Source organism: Syngnathus leptorhynchus, chromosome 16, assembly GCF_054491065.1.
Source record: "Syngnathus leptorhynchus isolate UIUO chromosome 16, UIUO_Slep, whole genome shotgun sequence".
In the NCBI taxonomy this organism is placed as follows: Eukaryota; Metazoa; Chordata; class Actinopteri; order Syngnathiformes; family Syngnathidae; genus Syngnathus; species Syngnathus leptorhynchus.
The window spans coordinates 9,539,158-9,545,378 of NC_141210.1; positions in this window are offsets into that span (position 1 = coordinate 9,539,158).

Consider the following 6,221-nt stretch of genomic DNA (forward strand, 5'->3'; position numbering starts at 1 on the left):
GAGTGTGTGGGTGTATGTGTGTGTGTGTGTGTGTGTGTGTGTGTGTGTGTGTGTGTGTGTGAGTGAGATGTGTGTCCTATGGAAGAAATTAGTCATGGAGAATGTTCAGGAGCCTGTTGAGCGATAATAGGGAAGTGGAGAAGTAGACGATGAGTATGTTTAAGTTGGTTGGAGAAACTAAGATGATCGAGGTGTGGTAGTAGAGAAAATAAGGTGTGTGGCAGTAGAGACTATAAAGTGTGTGACAGAAAGTGACTAGAAAGGTGGCTTGATAGGATGAGAATAAGAGATGTTAGGATACGGATTTTAGCTATTGATCTGACTCCAAATTACGATCAACACTTAACACAAGTTTCTATGTCCTAATCCACACACTGGCGCACCTAACAATTTTGCGAGTTCGTTCTGTCAAAGAGAAGACCAGTAGATCAATCAGACCAAATTTACCAAATGTTTATTCCTAACAAAGCGCACTAATACAGGCCTGGGTCCCAGGTCCCTCACACTAAAACTCGTGCGTTTTTGTGACCACCAAAAGACGACACATTCTTCCGGGTTGCCCAGTTTTAAAGAAACACAATATGAATATTAAAGCATGCAAAATATTGTGTGATGATTGGTCGATGGTCATCTCCTCCCCGTCGAGGTGTCATCACTGTGGTCAGGAGTTGGGGATTTTCCTCTCGAAGCCCAACCACCTGGACGTGGTATTGTTCTTTGTTCTCGTTCCTCACCGACCTCGAGGTGTTATCGTCTGGTACTCCCTTCGTTCCGTGCCATCTCGTACTGCCTGTCTGGTACTCCCTTCCTGGGCCTGTTCCATAACTCTTAGAAGAAAACAAGTTCATGCAGTGTGCCTACACATTCCTCACCCCCCACCAATCCACACAAGCACTCCAATACTAGATATTATATTGATATGATTATATGTTTCACACAACCTTAAAAAATATGTTTGCTAACCGCTGAAAGCACATTTCCCTTTATTCCCTCTCATGACCTCATTTATGAGGTCATCACCCGCTACTCTAGCAAATAGCTACCAGCGCGCTATCGGTCCTTCCTTCCTCCCGCGGCTCATGTTGAGCCACCAGGGTATATTGGCCCATCGGTGCCAACGGGCCAACGGTTTTCTCGATCAACCGGACAGTGAGTGATCTAATACATGGAACACAACAACAACCGCATAACATCATAATTGTAGTAAAAATAGCCACAGCAACAAGCACAGACATGATGAGCCCTTTCCAGTTTCCAAACGTTTTCATCCAATCAAACCAAATATCGGTGTGTACACCTGAATGATCTTTCATCTTTTTATTCAGTGTCCTGAGTCCTTCCAACGCCTTGGTCAGTCGTCCCCCTGGTGCCGTGTTGTTTGGGATGAAAGTACAACATGCATCACCAAACATTCCACACACACCATGTTCCTTAGCCAATAGCATGTCCAACGCAATTCTATTTTGGAACGCCATTAATGACGTTGCGGCCAATTGTTCATGAACTGCGGCAAATGATTCAGCTGTATAATTACCCAGTCGTTGGACATTGTAATGAACGTAATTAATACGGTCTACATTTTTATTGGGGGTGATCCATAGGAAGATACTTTCGAATCCCGAGGCCACTTGATTAACGAGTTTATACTCATCTGGTACACCCCGGGGCACTCCTATAGCGTCAATATATGTTGGATCGTCGTCGCTCAACCACGGGGGCAAAACGTCTCTTTTGGCTCGCTTCAGGAGCTCCGCCAATGGGGACTCCAGGTCCCAATTGAGATTCTGTATTTCAATGGGGACAACCACCACAGGCATTATCAAAGACACGAGGGCACAGATACCTGATGCATTCTTTGGCAAGCGATCATATAATTTGTCATCACCACACCACAACCAGATGTCTGCACGAGAGAGAGGAGAGGTTACAGTCAGTGACAAATTTTTGAATTTGAAATTGAATTTCCACCATGTGGAATCTATTGTCCCAATACTTATGCCGGTCCCCTTTAACTTTAAACATGTCATATTTTGTTGAGTCACATGGTTGTCAAAAACGGACTTTCTTTTTTAGTGAATAATTGTATGCCGTGACTCTCCAATGCCCTCTCAACCGAGGACAAACCAAACTCATTCCTTAAGCATTGAAAAACCATAAATAAAATAAAACAACCACATTTTTCCATATTGTTAACTTCTTTTGTCCATGACATGAAGCAACTACAAACCGTCCATCCTCTTTACATTGGTGAATACATGTCCCTTCTCTGTCTGGTGGGGCTAAATCCAATATTTCCCTTACCTTTTCAATTTGCTTCCTCCACACCCTTCTCTGGTACTTTTCCAGTTTGTCCTGTAACGTTTGGTTTGTCTCTGTCCAATTAAACAACGTGACATGCATTTGCCAATTTCCGCTGTCACATCTCTGTCTCAAACCTCCCTGTTCTTCTCGTGAGAGCTCTTCTGTTGTGTTCACCTCAGCCTCAAAAACTACTTCTCCTTTGCATCGGTATTGTTTATAAGTGGGTAAAATTTGAATCTGGGACGTTTTCTGCTGGATAGTCTCATCAATTGTCATCAATGTCCACACAAAAAGACAACCTACTAAAAATAGCACTACTAAAATTCAGTCAGTAAGTCATTTTCTGAACCGCTTTGTCCCCACGGGGGTCGCGGGCGTGCTGGAGCCTATCCCAGCCGTCATCGGGCAGTAGGCGGGGGACACCCTGAATCGGTTGCCAGCCAATCGCAGGGCACACAGAGACGAACAACCATCCGCACTCGCACTCATACCTAGGGACAATTTAGAGTCTTCAATCGGCCTACCAAGCATGTTTTTGGGATGTGGGAGGAAACCGGAGTGCCCAGAGAAAACCCACGCGGGTTCGGGGAGAACATGCAAACTCCACACAAGGAGGGCCGGAGGTGGAATCGAACCCGCACCCTCCTAACTGTGAGGCGGACGTGCTACCCACCGCCCCACCGAACCGCCACTACTAAAATTAATTCTGAAAAATCCGAAAAACCTTTCGAGCCCTCTCCTTTACTTTTCCGTATTGCTGCTCCTTCTCCTTCTGTCTCCCCCCTTTGGCCGGGTCCGGGACACGGCCAAACAAGAATACCTTCATCCTGACGGAACAAACTCTGGGGCCGGACGTAGGTGTGAGTAGTGATACCACCGACGTCCTTTGAAGTCGAGCTGGGCCATGTGAGAGGTCCTGGCCAAGACACGAAAGGGGCCCTTCCACCTGGGCTCCGTCCACTTTCTGGAGATGACTCTGACGTAGACGTGTACATGTGAGCTGTTTCTCCACCGACACGCCTTCCTCCGCCGCAGCCGTTTTCTCTCCAATCTGTGCAGAAACACTGGACACCAAAGCAGACAAATAGGACCCTTATGCTGTATGAGACCAATTTGGTACCGTAACATCCTCCGGTGGGACGAGCGTCGTTGCTGGTCCCGGCATTAGACGACCTGTCATCAATTCAAACGGTGCAAATCCAGTGTGCCTGTTAACAGATTGCCGCACAGACAACAAGGCAAGCGGAATCGCTTGGAGCCAATTCATTCTCATTTGAGCAATAATTTTGGCCAGTTTTTTCCTTCAACGTCCGGTTCATTCGTTCAACTTTGCCCTGGCTCTGAGGATGGTAGACACAGCCGAATCGATGCTTCAAACGCAAAATTGATTCCACCTTGGCCAAGGCTTTGTTGTTAAAGTGTGTACCATTGTCAGAGCGGATCAGGGCGGGAAAACCATGCGTGGGGATGTAATGGGTGATCAAAGCCTTGATCACAGCAGCAGAATCTTCTTTCGAGCACGGATATGCCTCAGGCCAGCCTGAGTAAGCGTCAACCAACACAAGCAAAAAGCGTTTCCCATTCACTCTTGTATACATGTCGGTGAACTCAATGATCACCTCTGCTCCCAGCCACGGGGTCGGCTGAAACAGGCCGGGCTTAGGCTTCAACGTAGGACGCAAACAGGAGTCTGGGTGTTCCCCGTCCAGATTACTGGACCGCGGAACACCAACATCATCTCCAGCAATCCTGTCTGCCATGGGTTGTTTAATTTGGTATGCATGCTGAGACCTAGACCAGTACAAATTAGGAATGTGAGTTTTCCGCCAATCGGTCTGTTGCAACAACTGCTTGACCATTGAGCCCAATTGTCTGGCCTTGTGTCCTGGGGCAATAGCTAGGGAAATGTGTGGCACCCCTTTCTCTGTCATTTTGAACCACTGCATTTGTTCATGTGTCAGTTCAGTTGCCGCTGCAACTCCCTCTTTACCAATCAAAATGCGTGATGAAGTTAAATCCCACATGTGCCCTTCAATTTCTTCAAACAAATCCCGATATACATCACTTTTTCGGTCATAATATAGAGTGCAATGCAAAGGATCAACAGGTGGGTGGTATGGCGTCAGTGAGCAGATCCAGGGTTTCCACAGTAGGTAGGTCGAGAACACACCACCACCAGCAGGGGTCTCTGGCTCCAGCCATGTTGTTGTATTTGTTGTGAGCACTGGATGCTGACACCATCTGGAAATTGAATAATAACTCCCTCTGGCCCAACAGCTGACAACAAGTCCCTCCCCATCAAATTGATCGGAGTGTCTGTGGAATGGATGTATTTGTGCCACAGTCTACACCCCGTCCGGGTGATCACAGTTTCAAGTGGTTTGGTAAAAGGCAGAGTTTGTGGTTTTCCCGAGAAGCCGACTAAAGTTGTTGTTTTCTTTGACGGTGAGGATACAGGAAGGGCAGTGTTTATTGATGAATAAGCTGCTCCTGTGTCCACCAGCATCTGCACAGGTTTTCCTTCCACTGTCACATGAAGCATTGACTCCGCTGGGCCACTGCTTCTCTTGCTCCCCGGGCTGCCCTATTCAAATTGTCCACACCAGAGATCATCATGTTGGTAGTACTGACCTCCGTGTGTTTGTGGCTGTTGCCAGGGCCGTTCACCAGACGGAGCTGTTCCTGCTTGTTGCATCGGCGCCTCAGGTTGATGTGTCGGGCCTCCGGCTGGGCGGGCGGCTCCGTGCGGTCGATACTGCGGGCATTCTCTTGCCCAGTGATCGGTTTTGCCGCAGATGAAGCATGCGTTGGGCGAATGGTTTTTGTATGTCGCCCTCCCCGGGTAAGCAGGTGCACCCTCCCCGGCCTCTGTATCCGCCCCGGAACTGGCCCCTTCCGCGTCCCACCACCTGAGGAGCCTGTGACATTTGCATTTCCTTTTTCTGTGATTTAGACTGTTTAGCTTCACCATGCATTTTTGCCAACTATAATTTCAACAACTGTTTGAATAATGCGTCTGTCTCGTTATCAACTTTAGCTTGTGACTCAGTAAACATTCTGCAGTGATGCAAAAGATGACGTTTAAATCGTTCCTCGGCACAAACCAGAATGTCAGGGTCTGACATTAGCTGCTTCTTCACATCTGGCGGAAGTCCATCCACCAGCGCCGTCCAGAAGAGCACCTCTGCCCCGTGCGTGAGAGTCGGATGGCGACCTGTGGTTTCAATCCAACTCTCCACACATGTTACATAATGTTGGGCAGGTGACATTTTCACATCATAAGGAAACATAGTGGGGGCCAGATCGGTGGGTTGTGGGAAAGTCATTTTAATGTTTTCAAACTAGTACTGCTACTGCTACTTGTGGCAAGGGCACCTCCCTCCCCAGTCTCGCTGTGAACGCTCTTTCTGTCTCCACTTGCTCTTCACGTCTCGTCTCACTTTTCCGTTACCCATTTTAACATCTGCGCTTCCTGTCTACGCTGCTCATCAACTTGATCAACTTTCTTCTTTAGCTCCTCGTTCTCGGCACTAAGTCTATGCCAGCTTTCTCTACCTCCTCTGCTTTTCTCACATTAACAACACTTTCTACGGGCAGTTTCTTCTGAGTGGCAAACAAAGCTGTTGCAGCTGTTGCCATATTGTGCAAAGAGCGTCGCTCTTCCTCTCTCTCCCTAATGTGCTTCTCGAGCACCTTGCGCTCACGCCACCCGGCCCCTTTCTGCTTGTCTTCTAAGGAGAGCTTTCTTTTCAGCACCTGACCCTCTTTTTGCTGCAATTGCCGTGAGAGACGTTCCATGTCCCAAGTTGTTGAAAAACCCTGAAACAATTTGTCAGCTTCCAATTTCGCGAAGACTTTTTGGTGTCTCACACGCTCCTTTGCCACTTTCTTTCTGTCAATGCCACTCACAATTGGCGCTA